A 26245-nucleotide genomic window follows, 5' to 3' on the forward strand; every position below is an offset into this window, starting at 1 on the left:
TGGAGAGACGTTCGTTCATCTAGCACCAAGGGAACGGGTTGCAGGAGACACTGTTTGTCTGCTTTCTCAGTCTGTTTCCTAGTGCCGGTTTGAAGTTCCTGCAGTTTTCACTGTAAAACCGAGTTGGAGCTACTACCTCCCCATATATAGGTATGGAATGGAGTTTGCAACTGAAAAGAAACTTTGTGTTCCCAACAAGCAAGTTGAAGGACGGCTTTCACACACACTTATCTCTCAGAACTGAGGAAGTGGAGAGACGTTCGTTCATCTAGCACCAAGGGAACGGGTTGCAGGAGACACTTTTTCTCTGCTTTCTCAGTCTGTTTCCTAGTGCCGGTTTGAAGTTCCTGCAGTTTTCACTGTAACATAGAGTTGGAGCTATTACCACCCCATATATATGTATGGAATGGAGTTTGCAACTGAAAAGAAACTTTGTGTTCCCAACAAGCTAGGTGAAGGGCGGCTTTCACACACACTTATCTCTCGGAACTTAGCAAGTGGAGAAACGTTCGTTCATCTAGCACCAAGGGAACGGGTTGCAGGAGGCACTTTTTCTCCGCTTTCTCAGTCTGTTTCCTAGTGCCGGTTTGAAGTTCCTGCAGTTTTCAGTGTAAAACCGAGTTGGAGCTAGTACCTCCCCATATATATGTATGGAATGGAGTTTGCAACTGAAAAGAAACTTTGTGTTCCCAACAAGCAAGGTGAAGGACGGCTTTCACACACACTTATCTCTCAGAACTGAGGAAGTGGAGAGACGTTCGTTCATCTAGCACCAAGGGAACGGGTTGCAGGAGACACTTATTCTCTGCTTTCTCATTCTGATTACTAGTGCCGGTTTGAATTTCCTGCAGTTTTCACTTTCAAACCGATTTGGAGCTAGTACCTCCCCATATATATGTATGGAATGGAGTCTGCAACTGAAAAGAAACTTTGTGTTCCCAAAAAGCTAGGTGAAGGACGGCTTTCACACACACTTATCTCTCAGAACTGAGTAAGTGGAGAGACGTTCGTTCATCTAGCACCAAGGGAACGGGTTGCAGGAGACACTTTTTCTCTGCTTTCTCAATCTGTTTCCTAGTGCCGGTTTGAATTTCCTGCAGTTTTCACTGTAAAACCGAGTTGGAGCTAGTACCTCCCCATATATATTTATGGAATGGAGTTTGCAACTGAAAAGAAACTTTGTGTTCCCAACAAGCTAGGTGAAGGACGGCTTTCACACACACTTATCTCTCAGAACTGAGCAAGTGGAGAGACGTTCGTTCATCTAGCACCAAGGGAACGGGTTGCAGGAGACACTTTTTCTCTGCTTTCTCAGTCTGTTTCCTAGTGCCGGTTTGAAGTTCCTGCAGTTTTCACTGTAAAACCGAGTTGGAGCTAGTACCTCACCATATATATGTATGGAATGGAGTTTGCACCTGAAAAGAAACTTTGTGTTCCCAACAAGCTAGGTGAAGGACAGCTTTCACACACACTTATCTCTCAGAACTGAGCAAGTGGAGAGACGTTCGTTCATCTAGCACCAAGGGAACGGGTTGCAGGAGACACTTTTTGACTGCTTTCTCAGTCTGTTTCCTAGTGCCGGTTTGAAGTTCCTGCAGTTTTCACTGTAAAACCGAGTTGGAGCTACTACCTCCCCATATATAGGTATGGAATGGAGTTTGCAACTGAAAAGAAACTTTGTGTTCCCAACATGCAAGGTGAAGGACGGCTTTCACACACACTTATCTCTCAGAACTGAGGAAGTGGAGAGACGTTCGTTCATCTAGCACCAAGGGAACGGGTTGCAGGAGACACTTTTTCTCTGCTTTCTCAGTCTGTTTCCTAGTGCCGGTTTGAAGTTCCTGCAGTTTTCACTGTAAAATAGAGTTGGAGCTATTACCACCCCATATATATGTATGGAATGGAGTTTGCAACTGAAAAGATACTTTGTGTTCCCAACAAGCTAGGTGAAGGGCGGCTTTCACACACACTTATCTCTCCGAACTTAGCAAGTGGAGAGAATTTCGTTCATCTAGCACCAAGGGAACGGGTTGCAGGAGACACTTTTTCTCCGCTTTCTCAGTCTGTTTCCTAGTGCCGGTTTGAAGTTCCTGCAGTTTTCACTGTAAAATTGAGTTGGAGCTACTACCTCCCCATATATATGTATGGAATGGAGTTTGCAACTGAAAAGAAACTTTGTGTTCCCAACAAGCTAGGTGAAGGACGGCTTTCACACACACTTATCTCTCAGAACTGAGGAAGTGGAGAGACGTTCGTTCATCTAGCACCAAGGGAACGGGTTGCCGGAGACACTTTTTGTCTGCTTTCTCAGTCTGTTTCCTAGTGCCGGTTTGAAGATCCTGCAGTTTTCACTGTAAAACCGAGTTGGAGCTAGTACCACCCCATATATATGTATGGAATGGAGTTTACAACTGAAAAGAAACTTTGTGTTCCCAACAAGCTAGGTGAAGGACGGCTTTCACACACACTTATCTCTCGGAACTGAGCAAGTGGAGAGACGTTCGTTCATCTAGCACCAAGGGAACGGCTTTCAGGAGACACTTTTTCTCTGTTTTCTCAGTCTGTTTCCTAGTGCCGGTTTGAAGTTCCTGCAGTTTTCACTGTCAAAATGATTTGGAGCTGGTACCTCCCCATATATATGTATGGAATGGAGTTTGCAACTGAAAAGAAACTTTGTGTTCCCAACAAGCTAGGTGAAGGGCGGCTTTCACACACACTTATCTCTCGGAACTTAGCAAGTGGAGAAACGTTCGTTCATCTAGCACCAAGGGAACGGGTTGCAGGAGGCACTTTTTCTCCGCTTTCTCAGTCTGTTTCCTAGTGCCGGTTTGAAGTTCCTGCAGTTTTCAGTGTAAAACCGAGTTGGAGCTAGTACCTCCCCATATATATGTATGGAATGGAGTTTGCAACTGAAAAGAAACTTTGTGTTCCCAACAAGCAAGGTGAAGGACGGCTTTCACACACACTTATCTCTCAGAACTGAGGAAGTGGAGAGACGTTCGTTCATCTAGCACCAAGGGAACGGGTTGCAGGAGACACTTATTCTCTGCTTTCTCATTCTGATTACTAGTGCCGGTTTGAATTTCCTGCAGTTTTCACTTTCAAACCGATTTGGAGCTAGTACCTCCCCATATATATGTATGGAATGGAGTCTGCAACTGAAAAGAAACTTTGTGTTCCCAAAAAGCTAGGTGAAGGACGGCTTTCACACACACTTATCTCTCAGAACTGAGTAAGTGGAGAGACGTTCGTTCATCTAGCACCAAGGGAACGGGTTGCAGGAGACACTTTTTCTCTGCTTTCTCAATCTGTTTCCTAGTGCCAGTTTGAATTTCCTGCAGTTTTCACTGTAAAACCGAGTTGGAGCTAGTACCTCCCCATATATATTTATGGAATGGAGTTTGCAACTGAAAATAAACTTTGTGTTCCCAACAAGCTAGGTGAAGGACGGCTTTCACACACACTTATCTCTCAGAACTGAGCAAGTGGAGAGACTTTCGTTCATCTAGCACCAAGGGAACGGGTTGCAGGAGACACTTTTTCTCTGCTTTCTCAGTCTGTTTCCTAGTGCCGGTTTGAAGTTCCTGCAGTTTTCACTGTAAAACCGAGTTGGAGCTAGTACCTCCCCATATATATGTATGGAATGGAGTTTGCACATGAAAAGAAACTTTGTGTTCCCAACAAGCTAGGTGAAGGACAGCTTTCACACACACTTATCTCTCAGAACTGAGCAAGTGGAGAGACTTTCGTTCATCTAGCACCAAGGGAACGGGTTGCAGGAGACACTTTTTGTCTGCTTTCTCAGTCTGTTTCCTAGTGCCGGTTTGAAGTTCCTGCAGTTTTCACTGTAAAACCGAGTTGGAGCTACTACCTCCCCATATATAGGTATGGAATGGAGTTTGCAACTGAAAAGAAACTTTGTGTTCCCAACAAGCAAGGTGAAGGACGGCTTTCACACACACTTATCTCTCAGAACTGAGGAAGTGGAGAGACGTTCGTTCATCTAGCACCAAGGGAACGGGTTGCAGGAGACACTTTTTCTCTGCTTTCTCAGTCTGTTTCCTAGTGCCGGTTTGAAGTTCCTGCAGTTTTCACTGTAAAATAGAGTTTGAGCTATTACCACCCCTTATATATGTATGGAATGGAGTTTGCAACTGAAAAGATACTTTGTGTTCCCAACAAGCTAGGTGAAGGGCGGCTTTCACACACACTTATCTCTCCGAACTTAGCAAGTGGAGAGAATTTCGTTCATCTAGCACCAAGGGAACGGGTTGCAGGAGACACTTTTTCTCCGCTTTCTCAGTCTGTTTCCTAGTGCCGGTTTGAAGTTCCTGCAGTTTTCACTGTAAAACCGAGTTGGAGCTACTACCTCCCCATATATATGTATGGAATGGAGTTTGCAACTGAAAAGAGACTTTGTGTTCCCAACAAGCTAGGTGAAGTACGGCTTTCACACACACATATCTCTCAGAACTGAGGAAGTGGAGAGACCTTCGTTCATCTAGCACCAAGGGAACGGGTTGCAGGAGACACTTTTTCTCTGCTTTCTCAGTCTGTTTCCTAGTGCCGGTTTGAAGATCCTGCAGTTTTCACTGTAAAACCGAGTTGGAGCTAGTACCACCCCATATATATGTATGGAATGGAGTTTACAACTGAAAAGAAACTCTGTGTTCCCAACAAGCTAGGTGAAGGACGGCTTTCACACACACTTATCTCTCGGAACTGAGCAAGTGGAGAGACGTTCGTTCATCTAGCACCAAGGGAACGGCTTTCAGGAGACACTTTTTCTCTGCTTTCTCAGTCTGTTTCCTAGTGCCGGTTTGAAGTTCCTGCAGTTTTCACTGTCAAAATGATTTGGAGCTGGTACCTCCCCATATATATGTATGGAATGGAGTTTGCAACTGAAAAGAAACTTTGTGTTCCCAACAAGCTAGGTGAAGGGCGGCTTTCACACACACTTATCTCTCGGAACTTAGCAAGTGGAGAGACGTTCGTTCATCTAGCACCAAGGGAACGGGTTGCAGGAGACATTTTTCTCCACTTTCTCAGTCTGTTTCCTAGTGCCGGTTGGAAGTTCCTGCAGTTTTCACTGTAAAACCGAGTTGGAGCTAGTACCTCCCCATATATATGTATGGAATGGAGTTTGCAACTGAAAAGAAACTTTGTGTTCCCAACAAGCAAGGTGAAGGACGGCTTTCACACACACTTATCTCTCAGAACTGAGGAAGTGGAGAGACTTTCGTTCATCTAGCACCAAGGGAACGGGTTGCAGGAGACACTTATTCTCTGCTTTCTCATTCTGATTACTAGTGCCGGTTTGAATTTCCTGCAGTTTTCACTTTCAAACCGATTTGGAGCTAGTACCTCCCCATATATATGTATGGAATGGAGTCTGCAACTGAAAAGAAACTTTGTGTTCCCAACAAGCTAGGTGAAGGACGGCTTTCACACACACTTATCTCTCAGAACTGAGTAAGTGGAGAGACGTTCGTTCATCTAGCACCAAGGGAACGGGTTGCAGGAGACACTTTTTCTCTGCTTTCTCAATCTGTTTCCTAGTGCCGGTTTGAATTTCCTGCAGTTTTCACTGTAAAACCGAGTTGGAGCTAGTACCTCCCCATATATATTTATGGAATGGAGTTTGCAACTGAAAATAAACTTTGTGTTCCCAACAAGCTAGGTGAAGGACGGCTTTCACACACACTTATCTCTCAGAACTGAGCAAGTGGAGAGACGTTCGTTCATCTAGCACCAAGGGATCGGGTTGCAGGAGACACTTTTTCTCTGCTTTCTCAGTCTGTTTCCTAGTGCCGGTTTGAAGTTCCTGCAGTTTTCACTGTAAAACCGAGTTGGAGCTAGTACCTCCCCATATATATGTATGGAATGGAGTTTGCACCTGAAAAGAAACTTTGTGTTCCCAACAAGCTAGGTGAAGGACGGCTTTCACACACACTTATCTCTCAGAACTGAGCAAGTGGAGAGACGTTCGTTCATCTAGCACCAAGGGAACGGGATGCAGGAGACACATTTTCTCTGCTTTCTCAGTCTGTTTCCTAGTGCCGGTTTGAAGTTCCTGCAGTTTTCACTGTAAAACCGAGTTGGAGCTAGTACCTCCCCATATATATGTATGGAATGGAGTTTGCACCTGAAAAGAAACTTTGTGTTCCCAACAAGCTAGGTGAAGGACGGCTTTCACACACACTTATCTCTCAGAACTGAGCAAGTGGAGAGACGTTCGTTCATCTAGCACCAAGGGAACGGGATGCAGGAGACACATTTTCTCTGCTTTCTCAGTCTGTTTCCTAGTGCCGGTTTGAAGTTCCTGCAGTTTTCACTGTAAAACCGAGTTGGAGTTAGTACCTCCCCATATATAGGTATGGAATGGAGTTTGCAACTGAAAAGAATCTTTGTGTTCCCAACAAACTGGGTGAAGGACGGCTTTCACACACACTTATCTCTCAGAACTGAGGAAGTGGAGAGACGTTCGTTCATCTAGCACCAAGGGAACGTTTTGCAGGAGACACTTTTTCTCCGCTATCTCAGTCTGTTTCCTAGTGCCGGTTTGAAGTTCCTGTTGTTTTCACTGTAACACCGAGTTGGAGCTCGTACCTCCCCATATATAGGTAAGGAATGGAGTTTGCAACTGAAAAGAAACTTTGTGTTCCCAACAAGCAAGGTGAAGGACGGCTTTCACACACACTTATCTCTCAGAACTGAGGAAGTGGAGAGACGTTCGTTCATCTAGCACCAAGGGAACGGGTTGCAGGAGACACTTTTTCTCTGCTTTCTCAGTCTGTTTCCTAGTGCCGGTTTGAAATTCCTGCAGTTTTCACTGTAAAACAGAGTTGGAGCTAGTACCACCCCATATATATGTATGGAATGGAGTTTGCAAATGAAAAGAAACTTTGTGTTCCCAACAAGCTAGGTGAAGGGCGGCTTTCACACACACTTATCTCTCGGAACTTAGCAAGTGGAGAGACGTTCGTTCATCTAGCACCAAGGGAACGGGTTGCAGGAGACACTTTTTCTCCGCTTTCTCAGTCTGTTTCCTAGTGCCGGTTTGAAGTTCCTGCAGTTTTCACTGTAAAATCGAGTTGGAGCTAGTACCTCCCCATATATATGTATGGAATGGAGTTTGCAACTGAAAAGAAACTTTGTGTTCCCAACAAGCTAGGTGAAGGACGGCTTTCAAACACACTTATCTCTCGGAACTGAGCAAGTGGAGAGACGTTCGTTCATCTAGCACCAAGGGAACGGGTTGCAGGAGACACTTTTTCTCTGCTTTCTCAGTCTGTTTCCTAGTGCCGGTTTGAAGTTCCTGCAGTTTTCACTGTAAAACCGAGTTGGAGCTAGTACCTCCCCATATATAGGTATGGAATGGAGTTTGCACCTGAAAAGAAACTTTGTGTTCCCAACAAGCTAGGTGAAGGCGGCTTTCACACACACTTATCTCTCGGAACTTAGCAAGTGGAGAGATGTTCGTTCATCTAGCACCAAGGGAACGGGTTGCAGGAGACACTTTTTCTCCGCTTTCTCAGTCTGTTTCCTAGTGCCGGTTTGAAGTTCCTGCTGTTTTCACTGTAACACCGAGTTGGAGCTCGTACCTCCCCATATATAGGTATGGAATGGAGTTTGCAACTGAAAAGAAACTTTGTGTTCCCAACAAGCAAGGTGAAGGACGGCTTTCACACACACTTATCTCTCAGAACTGAGGAAATGGAGAGACGTTCGTTCATCTAGCACCAAGGGAACGGGTTGCAGGAGACACTTTTTCTCTGCTTTCTCAGTCTGTTTCCTAGTGCCCGTTTGACGTTCCTGCAGTTTTCACTGTAAAACAGAGTTGGAGCTAGTACCACCCCATATATATGTATGGAATGGAGTTTGCAAATGAAAAGAAACTTTGTGTTCCCAACAAGCTAGGTGAAGGGCGGCTTTCACACACACTTATCTCCCGGAACTTAGCAAGTGGAGAGACGTTCGTTCATCTAGCACCAAGGGAACGGGTTGCAGGAGACACTTTTTCTCCGCTTTCTCAGTCTGTTTCCTAGTGCCGGTATGAAGTTCCTGCAGTTTTCACTGTAAAACCGAGTTGGAGCTAGTACCTCCCCATATATATGTATGGAATGGAGTTTGCAACTGAAAAGAAACTATGTGTTCCCTACAAGCAAGGTGAAGGACGGCTTTCACACACACTTATCTCTCAGAACTGAGGAAGTGGAGAGACGTTCGTTCATCTAGCACCAAGGGAACGGGTTGCAGGAGACACTTTTTCTCTGGTTTCTCAGTCTGTTTCCTAGTGCCGGTTTGAAGTTCCTGCAGTTTTCACTGTAAAACAGAGTTGGAGCTAGTACCACCCCATATATATGTATGGAATGGAGTTTGCAACTGAAAAGAAACTTTGTGTTCCCAACAAGCTAGGTGAAGGACGGCTTTCAAACACACTTATCTCTCGGAACTGAGCAAGTGGAGAGACGTTCGTTCATCTAGCACCAAGGGAACGGGTTGCAGGAGACACTTTTTCTCTGCTTTCTCAGTCTGTTTCCTAGTTCCGGTTTGAAGTTCCTGCAGTTTTCACTGTAAAACCAAGTTGGAGCTAGTACCTCCCCATATATATGTATGGAATGGAGTTTGCAACTGAAAAGAAACTTTGTGTTCCCAACAAGCTAGGTGAAGGACGGCTTTCACACACACTTATCTCTCAGATCTAAGCAAATGGAGAGACGTTCGTTCATCTAGCACCAAGGGAACGGGTTGCAGGAGACACTTTTTCTCTGCTTTCTCAGTCTGTTTCCTAGTGCCGGTTTGAAGTTCCTGCAGTTTTCACTGTAAAATAGGGTTGGAGCTAGTACCTCCCCATATATATTTATGGAATGGTGTTTGCAACTGAAAAGAATCTTTGTGTTCCCAACAAGCTAGGTGAAGGACGGCTTTCACACACACTTATCTCTCAGAACTGAGCAAGTGGAGAGACGTTCGTTCATCTAGCACCAAGGGAACGGGTTGTAGGAGATACTTTTTCTCTGCTTTCTCAGTCTGTTTCCTAGTGCCGGTTTGAAGTTCCTGCAGTTTTCACTGTAAAACAGAGTTGGAGCTAGTACCTCCCCATATATATGTATGGAATGGAGTTTGCACCTGAAAAGAAACTTTGTGTTCCCAACAAGCTACGTGAAGGACGGCTTTCACACACACTTATCTCTCAGAACTGAGCAAGTGGAGAGACGTTCGTTCATCTAGCACCAAGGGAACGGGTTGCAGGAGACACTTTTTGTCTGCTTTCTCAGTCTGTTTCCTAGTGCCGGTTTGAAGTTCCTGCATTTTCACTGTAAAACCGAGTTGGAGCTACTACCTCCCCTATATAGGTATGGAATGGAGTTTGCAACTGAAAAGAAACTTTGTGTTCCCAACAAGCAAGGTGAAGGACGGCTTTCACACACACTTATCTCTCAGAACGGAGCAAGTGGAGAGACGTTCGTTCATCTAGCACCAAGGGAACGGGTTGCAGGAGACACTTTTTCTCTGCTTTCTCAGTCTGTTTCCTAGTGCCGGTTTGAAGTTCCTGCAGTTTTCACTGTAAAATAGAGTTGGAGCTATTACCGCCCCATATATATGTATGGAATGGAGTTTGCAACTGAAAAGAAACTTTGTGTTCCCAACAAGCTAGGTGAAGGGCGGCTTTCACACACACTTATCTCTCGGAACTTAGCAAGTGGATAGAATTTCGTTCATCTAGCACCAAGGGAACGGGTTGCAGGAGACACTTTTTCTCCGCTTTCTCAGTCTGTTTCCTAGTGCCGGTTTGAAGTTCCTGCAGTTTTCACTGTAAAACCGAGTTGGAGCTACTACCTCCCCATATATATGTATGGAATGGAGTTTGCAACTGAAAAGAAACTTTGTGTTCCCAACAAGTTAGGTGAAGGCGGCTTTCACACACACTTATCTCTCAGAACTGAGGAAGTGGAGAGACGTTCGTTCATCTAGCACCAAGGGAACGGGTTGCAGGAGACACTTTTTCTCTGCTTTCTCAGTCTGTTTCCTAGTGCCGGTTTGAAGATCCTGCAGTTTTCACTGTAAAACCAAGTTGGAGCTAGTACCTCCCCATATATATGTATGGAATGGAGTTTGCAACTGAAAAGAAACTTTGTGTTCCCAACAAGCTAGGTGAAGGACGGCTTTCACACACACTTATCTCTCGGAACTGAGCAAGTGGAGAGACGTTCGTTCATCTAGCACCAAGGGAACGGGTTGCAGGAGACACTTTTTCTCTGCTTTCTCAGTCTGTTTCCTAGTTCCGGTTTGAAGTTCCTGCAGTTTTCACTGTAAAACCAAGTTGGAGCTAGTACCTCCCCATATATATGTATGGAATGGAGTTTGCAACTGAAAAGAAACTTTGTGTTCCCAACAAGCTAGGTGAAGGACGGCTTTCACACACACTTATCTCTCAGATCTAAGCAAATGGAGAGACGTTCGTTCATCTAGCACCAAGGGAACGGGTTGCAGGAGACACTTTTTCTCTGCTTTCTCAGTCTGTTTCCTAGTGCCGGTTTGAAGTTCCTGCAGTTTTCACTGTAAAACCGAGTTGGAGCTAGTACCTCCCCATATATATTTATGGAATGGTGTTTGCAACTGAAAAGAATCTTTGTGTTCCCAACAAGCTAGGTGAAGGACGGCTTTCACACACACTTATCTCTCAGAACTGAGCAAGTGGAGAGACGTTCGTTCATCTAGCACCAAGGGAACGGGTTGTAGGAGATACTTTTTCTCTGCTTTCTCAGTCTGTTTCCTAGTGCCGGTTTGAAGTTCCTGCAGTTTTCACTGTAAAACAGAGTTGGAGCTAGTACCTCCCCATATATATGTATGGAATGGAGTTTGCACCTGAAAAGAAACTTTGTGTTCCCAACAAGCTACGTGAAGGACGGCTTTCACACACACTTATCTCTCAGAACTGAGCAAGTGGAGAGACGTTCGTTCATCTAGCACCAAGGGAACGGGTTGCAGGAGACACTTTTTGTCTGCTTTCTCAGTCTGTTTCCTAGTGCCGGTTTGAAGTTCCTGCATTTTCACTGTAAAACCGAGTTGGAGCTACTACCTCCCCTATATAGGTATGGAATGGAGTTTGCAACTGAAAAGAAACTTTGTGTTCCCAACAAGCAAGGTGAAGGACGGCTTTCACACACACTTATCTCTCAGAACTGAGGAAGTGGAGAGACGTTCGTTCATCTAGCACCAAGGGAACGGGTTGCAGGAGACACTTTTTCTCTGCTTTCTCAGTCTGTTTCCTAGTGCCGGTTTGAAGTTCCTGCAGTTTTCACTGTAAAATAGAGTTGGAGCTATTACCGCCCCATATATATGTATGGAATGGAGTTTGCAACTGAAAAGAAACTTTGTGTTCCCAACAAGCTAGGTGAAGGGCGGCTTTCACACACACTTATCTCTCGGAACTTAGCAAGTGGATAGAATTTCGTTCATCTAGCACCAAGGGAACGGGTTGCAGGAGACACTTTTTCTCCGCTTTCTCAGTCTGTTTCCTAGTGCCGGTTGGAAGTTCCTGCAGTTTTCACTGTAAAACCGAGTTGGAGCTACTACCTCCCCATATATATGTATGGAATGGAGTTTGCAACTGAAAAGAAACTTTGTGTTCCCAACAAGTTAGGTGAAGGACGGCTTTCACACACACTTATCTCTCAGAACTGAGGAAGTGGAGAGACGTTCGTTCATCTAGCACCAAGGGAACGGGTTGCAGGAGACACTTTTTCTCTGCTTTCTCAGTCTGTTTCCTAGTGCCGGTTTGAAGATCCTGCAGTTTTCACTGTAAAACCAAGTTGGAGCTAGTACCTCCCCATATATATGTATGGAATGGAGTTTGCAACTGAAAAGAAACTTTGTGTTCCCAACAAGCTAGGTGAAGGACGGCTTTCACACACACTTATCTCTCAGAACTGAGGAAGTGGAGAGACGTTCGTTCATCTAGCACCAAGGGAACGGGTTGCAGGAGACACTTTTTCTCTGCTTTCTCAGTCTGTTTCCTAGTGCCGGTTTGAAGTTCCTGCAGTTTTCACTGTAAAACCAAGTTGGAGCTAGTACCTCCCCATTTATATGTATGGAATGGAGTTTGCAACTGAAAAGAAACTTTGTGTTCCCAACAAGCTAGGTGAAGGACGGCTTTCACACACACTTATCTCTCAGATCTGAGCAAATGGAGAGGCGTTCGTTCATCTAGCACCAAGGGAACGGGTTGCAGGAGACACTTTTTCTCTGCTTTCTCAGTCTGTTTCCTAGTGCCGGTTTGAAGTTCCTGCAGTTTTCACTGTAAAACCGAGTTGGAGCTAGTACCTCCCCATATATATGTATGGAATGGAGTTTGCAACTGAAAAGAAACTATGTGTTCCCTACAAGCAAGGTGAAGGACGGCTTTCACACACACTTATCTCTCAGAACTGAGGAAGTGGAGAGACGTTCGTTCATCTAGCACCAAGGGAACGGGTTGCAGGAGACACTTTTTCTCTGGTTTCTCAGTCTGTTTCCTAGTGCCGGTTTGAAGTTCCTGCAGTTTTCACTGTAAAACAGATTTGGAGCTAGTACCACCCCATATATATGTATGGAATGGAGTTTGCAACTGAAAAGAAACTTTGTGTTCCCAACAAGCTAGGTGAAGGACGGCTTTCAAACACACTTACCTCTCGGAACTGAGCAAGTGGAGAGACGTTCGTTCATCTAGCACCAAGGGAACGGGTTGCAGGAGACACTTTTTCTCTGCTTTCTCAGTCTGTTTCCTAGTTCCGGTTTGAAGTTCCTGCAGTTTTCACTGTAAAACCAAGTTGGAGCTAGTACCTCCCCATATATATGTATGGAATGGAGTTTGCAACTGAAAAGAAACTTTGTGTTCCCAACAAGCTAGGTGAAGGACGGCTTTCACACACACTTATCTCTCAGATCTAAGCAAATGGAGAGACGTTCGTTCATCTAGCACCAAGGGAACGGGTTGCAGGAGACACTTTTTCTCTGCTTTCTCAGTCTGTTTCCTAGTGCCGGTTTGAAGTTCCTGCAGTTTTCACTGTAAAACCGAGTTGGAGCTAGTACCTCCCCATATATATTTATGGAATGGTGTTTGCAACTGAAAAGAATCTTTGTGTTCCCAACAAGCTAGGTGAAGGACGGCTTTCACACACACTTATCTCTCAGAACTGAGCAAGTGGAGAGACGTTCGTTCATCTAGCACCAAGGGAACGGGTTGTAGGAGATACTTTTTCTCTGCTTTCTCAGTCTGTTTCCTAGTGCCGGTTTGAAGTTCCTGCAGTTTTCACTGTAAAACAGAGTTGGAGCTAGTACCTCCCCATATATATGTATGGAATGGAGTTTGCACCTGAAAAGAAACTTTGTGTTCCCAACAAGCTACGTGAAGGACGGCTTTCACACACACTTATCTCTCAGAACTGAGCAAGTGGAGAGACGTTCGTTCATCTAGCACCAAGGGAACGGGTTGCAGGAGACACTTTTTGTCTGCTTTCTCAGTCTGTTTCCTAGTGCCGGTTTGAAGTTCCTGCATTTTCACTGTAAAACCGAGTTGGAGCTACTACCTCCCCTATATAGGTATGGAATGGAGTTTGCAACTGAAAAGAAACTTTGTGTTCCCAACAATCAAGGTGAAGGACGGCTTTCACACACACTTATCTCTCAGAACTGAGGAAGTGGAGAGACGTTCGTTCATCTAGCACCAAGGGAACGGGTTGCAGGAGACACTTTTTCTCTGCTTTCTCAGTCTGTTTCCTAGTGCCGGTTTGAAGTTCCTGCAGTTTTCACTGTAAAATAGAGTTGGAGCTATTACCACCCCATATATATGTATGGAATGGAGTTTGCAACTGAAAAGAAACTTTGTGTTCCCAACAAGCTAGGTGAAGGGCGGCTTTCACACACACTTATCTCTCGGAACTTAGCAAGTGGATAGAATTTCGTTCATCTAGCACCAAGGGAACGGGTTGCAGGAGACACTTTTTCTCCGCTTTCTCAGTCTGTTTCCTAGTGCCGGTTTGAAGTTCCTGCAGTTTTCACTGTAAAACCGAGTTGGAGCTACTACCTCCCCATATATATGTATGGAATGGAGTTTGCAACTGAAAAGAAACTTTGTGTTCCCAACAAGTTAGGTGAAGGACGGCTTTCACACACACTTATCTCTCAGAACTGAGGAAGTGGAGAGACGTTCGTTCATCTAGCACCAAGGGAACGGGTTGCAGGAGACACTTTTTCTCTGCTTTCTCAGTCTGTTTCCTAGTGCCGGTTTGAAGATCCTGCAGTTTTCACTGTAAAACCAAGTTGGAGCTAGTACCTCCCCATATATATGTATGGAATGGAGTTTGCAACTGAAAAGAAACTTTGTGTTCCCAACAAGCTAGGTGAAGGACGGCTTTCACACACACTTAACTCTCAGAACTGAGGAAGTGGAGAGACGTTCGTTCATCTAGCACCAAGGGAACGGGTTGCAGGAGACACTTTTTCTCTGCTTTCTCAGTCTGTTTCCTAGTGCCGGTTTGAAGTTCCTGCAGTTTTCACTGTAAAACCAAGTTGGAGCTAGTACCTCCCCATATATATGTATGGAATGGAATTTGCACCTGAAAAGAAACTTTGTGTTCCCAACAAGCTAGGTGAAGGACGGCTTTCACACACACTTATCTCTCAGATCTGAGCAAATGGAGAGGCGTTCGTTCATCTAGCACCAAGGGAACGGGTTGCAGGAGACACTTTTTCTCTGCTTTCTCAGTCTGTTTCCTAGTGCCGGTTTGAAGTTCCTGCAGTTTTCACTGTAAAACAGAGTTGGAGCTAGTACCTCCCCATATATATGTATGGAATGGAGTTTGCACCTGAAAAGAAACTTTGTATTCCCAACAAGCTACGTGAAGGACGGCTTTCACACACAATTATCTCTCAGAACTGAGCAAGTGGAGAGACGTTCGTTCATCTAGCACCAAGGGAACGGGTTGCAGGAGACACTTTTTCTCTGCTTTCTCAGTCTGTTTCCTAGTGCCGGTTTGAAGTTCCTGCAGTTTTCACTGTAAAACCGAGTTGGAGCTACTACCTCCCCTATATAAGTATGGAATGGAATTTGCAACTGAAAAGAAACTTTGTGTTCCCAACAAGCAAGGTGAAGGACGGCTTTCACACACACTTATCTCTCAGAACTGAGGAAGTGGAGAGACGTTCGTTCATCTAGCACCAAGGGAACGGGTTGCAGGAGACACTTTTTCTCTGCTTTCTCAGTCTGTTTCCTAGTGCCGGTTTGAAGTTCCTGCAGTTTTCACTGTAAAATAGAGTTGGAGCTATTACCACCCCATATATATGTATGGAATGGAGTTTGCACCTGAAAAGAAACTTTGTGTTCCCAACAAGCTAGGTGAAGGACGGCTTTCACACACACTTATCTCTCGGAACTTAGCAAGTGGAGAGAATTTCGTTCATCTAGCACCAAGGGAACGGGTTGCAGGAGACACTTTTTCTCCGCTTTCTCAGTCTGTTTCCTAGTGCCGGTTTGAAGTTCCTGCAGTTTTCACTGTAAAACCGAGTTGGAGCTACTACCTCCCCATATATATGTATGGAATGGAATTTGCAACTGAAAAGAAACTTTGTGTTCCCAACAAGCAAGGTGAAGGACGGCTTTCACACACACTTATCTCTCAGAACTGAGGAAGTGGAGAGACGTTCGTTCATCTAGCACCAAGGGAACGGGTTGCAGGAGACACTTTTTCTCTGCTTTCTCAGTCTGTTTCCTAGTGCCGGTTTGAAGTTCCTGCAGTTTTCACTGTAAAATAGAGTTGGAGCTATTACCACCCCATATATATGTATGGAATGGAGTTTGCAACTGAAAAGAAACTTTGTGTTCCCAACAAGCTAGGTGAAGGACGGCTTTCACACACACTTATCTCTCGGAACTTAGCAAGTGGAGAGAATTTCGTTCATCTAGCACCAAGGGAACGGGTTGCAGGAGACACTTTTTCTCCGCTTTCTCAGTCTGTTTCCTAGTGCCGGTTTGAAGTTCCTGCAGTTTTCACTGTAAAACCGAGTTGGAGCTACTACCTCCCCATATATATGTATGGAATGGAGTTTGCAACTGAAAAGAAACTTTGTGTTCCCAACAAGCAAGGTGAAGGACGGCTTTCACACACACTTATCTCTCAGAACTGAGGAAGTGGAGAGACGTTCGTTCATCTAGCACCAAGGGAACGGGTTGCAGGAGACACTTTTTCTCTGCTTTCTCAGTCTGTTTCCTAGTGCCGGTTTGAAGTTCCTGCAGTTTTCACTGTAAAATAGAGTTGGAGCTCTTACCACCCCATATATATGTATGGAATGGCGTATGCAACTGAAAAGAAACTTTGTGTTCCCAACAAGCTAGGTGAAGGGCGGCTTTCACACACACTTATCTCTCGGAACTTAGCAACTGGAGAGAATTTCGTTCATCTAGCACCAAGGGAACGGGTTGCAGGAGACACTTTTTCTCCGCCTTCTCAGTCTGTTTCCTAGTGCCGGTTTGAAGTTCCTGCAGTTTTCACTGTAAAACCGAGTTGGATCTTGTACCTCCCCATATATATGTATGGAATGGAATTTGCACCTGAAAAGAAACTTTGTGTTCCCAACAAGCTAGGTGAAGGACGGCTTTCACACACACTTATCTCTCAGAACTGAGCAAGTGGAGAGACGTTCGTTCATCTAGCACCAAGGGAACGGGTTGCAGGAGACACTTTTTCTCTGCTTTCTCAGTCTGTTTCCTAGTGCCGGTTTGAAGTTCCTGCAGTTTTCACTGTAAAACCGAGTTGGTGCTAGTACCTCCCCATATATATGTATGGAATGGAGTTTGCACCTGAAAAGAAACTTTGTGTTCCCAACAAGCTAGGTGAAGGACGGCTTTCACACACACTTATCTCTCGGAACTGAGCAAGTGGAGAGACGTTCGTTCATCTAGCACCAAGGGAACGGGTTGCAGGAGACACTTTTTCTCTGCTTTCTCAGTCTGTTTCCTAGTTCCGGTTTGAAGTTCCTGCAGTTTTCACTGTAAAACCAAGTTGGAGCTAGTACCTCCCCATATATATTTATGGAATGGTGTTTGCAACTGAAAAGAATCTTTGTGTTCCCAACAAGCTAGGTGAAGGACGGCTTTCACACACACTTATCTCTCAGAACTGAGCAAGTGGAGAGACGTTCGTTCATCTAGCACCAAGGGAACGGGTTGTAGGAGATACTTTTTCTCTGCTTTCTCAGTCTGTTTCCTAGTGCCGGTTTGAAGTTCCTGCAGTTTTCACTGTAAAACAGAGTTGGAGCTAGTACCTCCCCATATATATGTATGGAATGTAGTTTGCACCTGAAAAGAAACTTTGTGTTCCCAACAAGCTAGGTGAAGGACGGCTTTCACACACACTTATCTCTCAGAACTGAGTAAGTGGAGAGACGTTCGTTCATCTAGCACCAAGGGAACGGGTTGCAGGAGACACTTTTTCTCTGCTTTCTCAGTCTGTTTCCTAGTGCCGGTTTGAAGTTCCTGCAGTTTTCACTGTAAAACCGAGTTGGAGCTAGTACCTCCCCATATATATGTATGGAATGGAGTTTGCACCTGAAAAGAAACTTTGTGTTCCCAACAAGCTAGGTGAAGGACGGCTTTCACACACACTTATCTCTCAGAACTGAGGAAGTGGAGAGACGTTCGTTCATCTAGCACCAAGGGAACGGGTTGCAGGAGACACTTTTTGTCTGCTTTCTCAGTCTGTTTCCTAGTGCCGGTTTGAAGTTCCTGCATTTTCACTGTAAAACCGAGTTGGAGCTACTACCTCCCCTATATAGGTATGGAATGGAGTTTGCAACTGAAAAGAAACTTTGTGTTCCCAACAAGCAAGGTGAAGGACGGCTTTCACACACACTTATCTCTCAGAACTGAGGAAGCGGAGAGACGTTCGTTCATCTAGCACCAAGGGAACGGGTTGTAGGAGACACTTTTTCTCTGCTTTCTCAGTCTGTTTCCTAGTGCCGGTTTGAAGTTCCTGCAGTTTTCACTGTAAAATAGAGTTGGAGCTATTACCACCCCATATATATGTATGGAATGGAGTTTGCAACTGAAAAGAAACTTTGTGTTCCCAACAAGCTAGGTGAAGGGCGGCTTTCACACACACTTATCTCTCGGAACTTAGCAAGTGGATAGAATTTCGTTCATCTAGCACCAAGGGAACGGGTTGCAGGAGACAATTTTTCTCCGCTTTCTCAGTCTGTTTCCTAGTGCCGGTTTGAAGTTCCTGCAGTTTTCACTGTAAAACCGAGTTGGAGCTACTACCTCCCCATATATATGTATGGAATGGAGTTTGCAACTGAAAAGAAACTTTGTGTTCCCAACAAGCTAGGTGAAGGACGGCTTTCACACACACTTATCTCTCGGAACTGAGCAAGTGGAGAGACGTTCGTTCATCTAGCACCAAGGGAACGGGTTGCAGGAGACACTTTTTCTCTGCTTTCTCAGTCTGTTTCCTAGTGCCGGTTTGAAGTTCCTGCAGTTTTCACTGTAAAACCAAGTTGGAGCTAGTACCTCCCCATATATATTTATGGAATGGTGTTTGCAACTGAAAAGAATCTTTGTGTTCCCAACAAGCTAGGTGAAGGACGGCTTTCACACACACTTATCTCTCAGAACTGAGCAAGTGGAGAGACGTTCGTTCATCTAGCACCAAGGGAACGGGTTGTAGGAGATACTTTTTCTCTGATTTCTCAGTCTGTTTCCTAGTGCCGGTTTGAAGTTCCTGCAGTTTTCACTGTAAAACCGAGTTGGAGCTAGTACCTCCCCATATATATGTATGGAATGGAGTTTGCACCTGAAAAGAAACTTTGTGTTCCCAACAAGCTACGTGAAGGACGGCTTTCACACACACTTATCTCTCAGAACTGAGCAAGTGGAGAGACGTTCGTTCATCTAGCACCAAGGGAACGGGTTGCAGGAGACACTTTTTCTCTGCTTTCTCAGTCTGTTTCCTAGTGCCGGTTTGAAGTTCCTGCAGTTTTCACTGTAAAACCGAGTTGGAGCTAGTACCTCCCCATATATATGTATGGAATGGAGTTTGCACCTGAAAAGAAACTTTGTGTTCCCAACAAGCTAGGTGAAGGACGGCTTTCACACACACTTATCTCTCAGAACTGAGGAAGTGGAGAGACGTTCGTTCATCTAGCACCAAGGGAACGGGTTGCAGGAGACACTTTTTGTCTGCTTTCTCAGTCTGTTTCCTAGTGCCGGTTTGAAGTTCCTGCATTTTCACTGTAAAACCGAGTTGGAGCTACTACCTCCCCTATATAGGTATGGAATGGAGTTTGCAACTGAAAAGAAACTTTGTGTTCCCAACAAGCTAGGTGAAGGACGGCTTTCACACACACTTATCTCTCGGAACTGAGCAAGTGGAGAGACGTTCGTTCATCTAGCACCAAGGGAACGGGTTGCAGGAGACACTTTTTCTCTGCTTTCTCAGTCTGTTTCCTAGTTCCGGTTTGAAGTTCCTGCAGTTTTCACTGTAAAACCAAGTTGGAGCTAGTACCTCCCCATATATATTTATGGAATGGTGTTTGCAACTGAAAAGAATCTTTGTGTTCCCAACAAGCTAGGTGAAGGACGGCTTTCACACACACTTATCTCTCAGAACTGAGCAAGTGGAGAGACGTTCGTTCATCTAGCACCAAGGGAACGGGTTGTAGGAGATACTTTTTCTCTGCTTTCTCAGTCTGTTTCCTAGTGCCGGTTTGAAGTTCCTGCAGTTTTCACTGTAAAACAGAGTTGGAGCTAGTACCTCCCCATATATATGTATGGAATGGAGTTTGCAACTGAAAAGAAACTTTGTGTTCCCAACAAGCTAGGTGAAGTACGGCTTTCACACACACTTATCTCTCAGAACTGAGCAAGTGGAGAGACGTTCGTTCATCTAGCACCAAGGGATCGGGTTGCAGGAGACACTTTTTCTCTGCTTTCTCAGTCTGTTTCCTAGTGCCAGTTTGAAGTTCCTGCAGTTTTCACTGTAAAACCGAGTTGGATCTAGTACCTCCCCATATATATGTATGGAATGGAATTTGCACCTGAAAAGAAACTTTGTGTTCCCAACAAGCTAGGTGACGGACGGCTTTCACACACACTTATCTCTCAGAACTGAGCAAGTGGAGAGACGTTCGTTCATCTAGCACCAAGGGAACGGGTTGCAGGAGACACTTTTTCTCTGCTTTCTCAGTCTGTTTCCTAGTGCCGGTTTGAAGTTCCTGCAGTTTTCACTGTAAAACCGAGTTGGAGCTAGTACCTCCCCATATATATGTATGGAATGGAGTTTGCACCTGAAAAGAAACTTTGTGTTCCCAACAAGCTAGGTGAAGGACGGCTTTCACACACACTTATCTCTCAGAACTGAGGAAGTGGAGAGACGTTCGTTCATCTAGCACCAAGGGAACGGGTTGCAGGAGACACTTTTTGTCTGCTTTCTCAGTCTGTTTCCTAGTGCCGGTTTGAAGTTCCTGCATTTTCACTGTAAAACCGAGTTGGAGCTACTACCTCCCCTATATAGGTATGGAATGGAGTTTGCAACTGAAAAGAAACTTTGTGTTCCCAACAAGCAAGGTGAAGGACGGCTTTCACACACACTTATCTCTCAGAACTGAGGAAGTGGAGAGACGTTCGTTCATCTAGCACCAAGGGAACGGGTTGCAGGAGAAACTTTTTCTCTGCTTTCTCAGTCTGTTTCCTAGTGCCGGTTTGAAGTTCCTGCAGTTTTCACTGTAAAATAGAGTTGGAGCTATTACCACCCCATATATATGTATGGAATGGAGTTTGCAACTGAAAAGAAACTTTGTGTTCCCAACAAGCTAGGTGAAGGGCGGCTTTCACACACACTTATCTCTCGGAACTTAGCAAGTGGATAGAATTTCGTTCATCTAGCACCAAGGGAACGGTTTGCAGGAGACACTTTTTCTCCGCTTTCTCAGTCTGTTTCCTAGTGCCGGTTTGAAGTTCCTGCAGTTTTCACTGTAAAACCGAGTTGGAGCTACTACCTCCCCATATATATGTATGGAATGGAGTTTGCAACTGAAAAGAAACTTTGTGTTCCCAACAAGCTAGGTGAAGGACGGCTTTCACACACACTTATCTCTCAGAACTGAGGAAGTGGAGAGTCGTTCGTTCATCTAGCACCAAGGGAATGGGTTGCAGGAGACACTTTTTCTCTGCTTTCTCAGTCTGTTTCCTAGTGCCGGTTTGAAGATCCTGCAGTTTTCACTGTAAAACCAAGTTGGAGCTAGTACCTCCCCATATATATGTATGGAATGGAGTTTGCAACTGAAAAGAAACTTTGTGTTCCCAACAAGCTAGGTGAAGGACGGCTTTCACACACACTTATCTCTCAGAACTGAGGAAGTGGAGAGACGTTCGTTCATCTAGCACCAAGGGAACGGGTTGCAAGAGACACTTTTTCTCTGCTTTCTCAGTCTGTTTCCTAGTGCCGGTTTGAAGTTCCTGCAGTTTTCACTGTAAAACCAAGTTGGAGCTAGTACCTCCCCATATATATGTATGGAATGGAGTTTGCAACTGAAAAGAAACTTTGTGTTCCCAACAAGCTAGGTGAAGGACGGCTTTCACACACACTTATCTCTCAGATCTGAGCAAATTGAGAGACGTTCGTTCATCTAGCACCAAGGGAACGGGTTGCAGGAGACACTTTTTCTCTGCTTTCTCAGTCTGTTTCCTAGTGCCGGTTTGAAGTTCCTGCAGTTTTCACTGTAAAACCGAGTTGGAGCTAGTACCTCCCCATATATATTTATGGAATGGTGTTTGCAACTGAAAAGAATCTTTGTGTTCCCAACAAGCTAGGTGAAGGACGGCTTTCACACACACTTATCTCTCAGAACTGAGGAAGTGGAGAGACGTTCGTTCATCTAGCACCAAGGGAACGGGTTGCAGGAGATACTTTTTCTCTGCTTTCTCAGTCTGTTTCCTAGTGCCGGTTTGAAGTTCCTGCAGTTTTCACTGTAAAACAGAGTTGGAGCTAGTACCTCCCCATATATATGTATGGAATGGAGTTTGCACCTGAAAAGAAACTTTGTGTTCCCAACAAGCTACGTGAAGGACGGCTTTCACACACACTTATCTCTCAGAACTGAGCAAGTGGAGAGACGTTCGTTCATCTAGCACCAAGGGAACGGGTTGCAGGAGACAGTTTTTCTCTGCTTTCTCAGTCTGTTTCCTAGTGCCGGTTTGAAGTTCCTGCAGTTTTCACTGTAAAACCGAGTTGGTGCTAGTACCTCCCCATATATATGTATGGAATGGAGTTTGCACCTGAAAAGAAACTTTGTGTTCCCAACAAGCTAGGTGAAGGACGGCTTTCACACACACTTATCTCTCAGAACTGAGGAAGTGGAGAGACGTTCGTTCATCTAGCACCAAGGGAACGGGTTGCAGGAGACACTTTTTGTCTGCTTTCTCAGTCTGTTTCCTAGTGCCGGTTTGAAGTTCCTGCAGTTTTCACTGTAAAACCGAGTTGGAGCTACTACCTCCCCTATATAGGTATGGAATGGAGTTTGCAACTGAAAAGAAACTTTGTGTTCCCAACAAGCTACGTGAAGGACGGCTTTCACACACACTTATCTCTCAGAACTGAGGAAGTGGAGAGACGTTCGTTCATCTAGCACCAAGGGAACGGGTTGCAGGAGACACTTTTTCTCTGCTTTCTCAGTCTGTTTCCTAGTGCCGGTTTGAAGTTCCTGCAGTTTTCACTGTAAAATAGAGTTGGAGCTATTACCACCCCATATATATGTATGGAATGGAGTTTGCAACTGAAAAGAAACTTTGTGTTCCCAACAAGCTAGGTGAAGGACGGCTTTCACACACACTTATCTCTCGGAACTTAGCAAGTGGAGAGAATTTCGTTCATCTAGCACCAAGGGAACGGGTTGCAGGAGACACTTTTTCTCCGCTTTCTCAGTCTGTTTCCTAGTGCCGGTTTGAAGTTCCTGCAGTTTTCACTGTAAAACCGAGTTGGAGCTACTACCTCCCCTATATAGGTATGGAATGGAGTTTGCAACTGAAAAGAAACTTTGTGTTCCCAACAAGCAAGCTGAAGGACGGCTTTCACACACACTTATCTCTCAGAACTGAGGAAGTGGAGAGACGTTCGTTCATCTAGCACCAAGGGAACGGGTTGCAGGAGACACTTTTTCTCTGCTTTCTCAGTCTGTTTCCTAGTGCCGGTTTGAAGTTCCTGCAGTTTTCACTGTAAAATAGAGTTGGAGCTATTACCACCCCATATATATGTATGGAATGGGGTTTGCAACTGAAAAGAAACTTTGTGTTCCCAACAAGCTAGGTGAAGGGCGGCTTTCATACACACTTATCTCTCGGAACTTAGCAAGTGGAGAGAATTTCGTTCATCTAGCACCAAGGGAACGGGTTGCAGGAGACACTTTTTCTCCGCCTTCTCAGTCTGTTTCCTAGTGCCAGTTTGAAGTTCCTGCAGTTTTCACTGTAAAACCGAGTTGGATCTAGTACCTCCCCATATATATGTATGGAATGGAATTTGCACCTGAAAAGAAACTTTGTGTTCCCAACAAGCTAGGTGAAGGACGGCTTTCACACACACTTATCTCTCAGAACTGAGCAAGTGGAGAGACGTTCGTTCATCTAGCACCAAGGGAACGGGTTGCAGAAGACACTTTTTCTCTGCTTTCTCAGTCTGTTTCCTAGTGCCGGTTTGAAGTTCCTGCAGTTTTCACTGTAAAACCGAGTTGGTGCTAGTACCTCCCCATATATATGTATGGAATGGAGTTTGCACCTGAAAAGAAACTTTGTGTTCCCAACAAGCTAGGTGAAGGACGCCTTTCACACACACTTATCTCTCAGAACTGAGGAAGTGGAGAGACGTTCGTTCATCTAGCACCAAGGGAACGGGTTGCAGGAGACACTTTTTGTCTGCTTTCTCAGTCTGTTTCCTAGTGCCGGTTTGAAGTTCCTGCAGTTTTCACTGTAAAACCGAGTTGGAGCTACTACCTCCCCTATATAGGTATGGAATGGAGTTTGCAACTGAAAAGAAACTTTGTGTTCCCAACAAGCAAGGTGAAGGACGGCTTTCACACACACTTATCTCTCAGAACTGAGGAAGTGGAGAGACGTTCGTTCATCTAGCACCAAGGGAACGGGTTGCAGGAGACACTTTTTCTCTGCTTTCTCAGTCTGTTTCCTAGTGCCGGTTTGAAGTTCCTGCAGTTTTCACTGTAAAATAGAGTTGGAGCTATTACCACCCCATATATATGTATGGAATGGAGTTTGCAACTGAAAAGAAACTTTGTGTTCCCAACAAGCTAGGTGAAGGACGGCTTTCACACACACATATCTCTCGGAACTTAGCAAGTGGAGAGAATTTCGTTCATCTAGCACCAAGGGAACGGGTTGCAGGAGACACTTTTTCTCCGCTTTCTCAGTCTGTTTCCTAGTGCCGGTTTGAAGTTCCTGCAGTTTTCACTGTAAAACCGAGTTGGAGCTACTACCTCCCCTATATAGGTATGGAATGGAGTTTGCAACTGAAAAGAAACTTTGTGTTCCCAACAAGCTAGGTGAAGGACGGCTTTCACACACACTTATCTCTCAGAACTGAGGAAGTGGAGAGACGTTCGTTCATCTAGCACCAAGGGAACGGGTTGCAGGAGACACTTTTTCTCTGCTTTCTCAGTCTGTTTCCTAGTGCCGGTTTGAAGATCCTGCAGTTTTCACTGTAAAACCGAGTTGGAGCTAGTACCAACCCATATATATGTATGGAATGGAGTTTACAACTGAAAAGAAACTTTGTGTTCCCAACAAGCTAGGTGAAGGACGGCTTTCACACACACTTATCTCTCGGAACTGAGCAAGTGGAGAGACGTTCGTTCATCTAGCACCAAGGGAACGGCTTTCAGGAGACACTTTTTCTCTGCTTTCTCAGTCTGTTTCCTAGTGCCGGTTTGAAGTTCCTGCAGTTTTCACTGTCAAAATGATTTGGAGCTGGTACCTCCCCATATATATGTATGGAATGGAGTTTGCAACTGAAAAGAAACTTTGTGTTCCGAACAAGCAAGGTGAAGGACGGCTTTCACACACACTTATCTCTCAGAACTGAGGAAGTGGAGAGACGTTCGTTCATCTAGCACCAAGGGAACGGGTTGCAGGAGACACTTTTTCTCTGGTTTCTCAGTCTGTTTCCTAGTGCCGGTTTGAAGTTCCTGCAGTTTTCACTGTAAAACCGAGTTGGAGCTAGTACCTCCCCATATATATGTATGGAATGGAGTTTGCACCTGAAAAGAAACTTTGTGTTCCCAACAAGCTAGGTGAAGGACGGCTTTCACACACACTTATCTCTCAGAACGTAGCAAGTGGAGAGACGTTCGTTCATCTAGCACCAAGGGAACGGGATGCAGGAGACACATTTTCTCTGTTTTCTCAGTCTGTTTCCTAGTGCCGGTTTGAAGTTCCTGCAGTTTTCACTGTAAAACCGAGTTGGAGCTAGTACCTCCCCATATATAGGTATGGAATGGAGTTTGCAACTGAAAAGAAACTTTGTGTTCCCAACAAGCTAGCTGAAGGCGGCTTTCACACACACTTATCTCTCGGAACTTAGCAAGTGGAGAGATGTTCGTTCATCTAGCACCAAGGTAACGGGTTGCTGGTGACACTTTTTCTCCGCTTTCTCAGTCTGTTTCCTAGTGCCGGTTTGAAGTTCCTGCTGTTTTCACTGTAACACCGAGTTGGAGCTCGTACCTCCCCATATATAGGTATGGAATGGAGTTTGCAACTGAAAAGAAACTTTGTGTTCCCAACAAGCAAGGTGAAGGACGGCTTTCACACACACTTATCTCTCAGAACTGAGGAAGTGGAGAGACGTTCGTTCATCTAGCACCAAGGGAACTGGTTGCAGGAGACACTTTTTCTCTGCTTTCTCAGTCTGTTTCCTAGTGCCGGTTTGAAGTTCCTGCAGTTTTCACTGTAAAACAGAGTTGGAGCTAGTACCACCCCATATATATGTATGGAATGGAGTTTGCAAATGAAAAGAAACTTTGTGTTCCCAACAAGCTAGGTGAAGGGCGGCTTTCACACACACTTATCTCTCGGAACTTAGCAAGTGGAGAGACGTTCGTTCATCTAGCACCAAGGGAACGGGTTGCAGGAGACACTTTTTCTCCACTTTCTCAGTCTGTTTCCTAGTGCCGGTTTGAAGTTCCTGCAGTTTTCACTGTAAAATTG

This window comes from Camelus dromedarius, chromosome 11, assembly GCF_036321535.1.
Source record: "Camelus dromedarius isolate mCamDro1 chromosome 11, mCamDro1.pat, whole genome shotgun sequence".
NCBI classification, from domain to species: Eukaryota; Metazoa; Chordata; class Mammalia; order Artiodactyla; family Camelidae; genus Camelus; species Camelus dromedarius.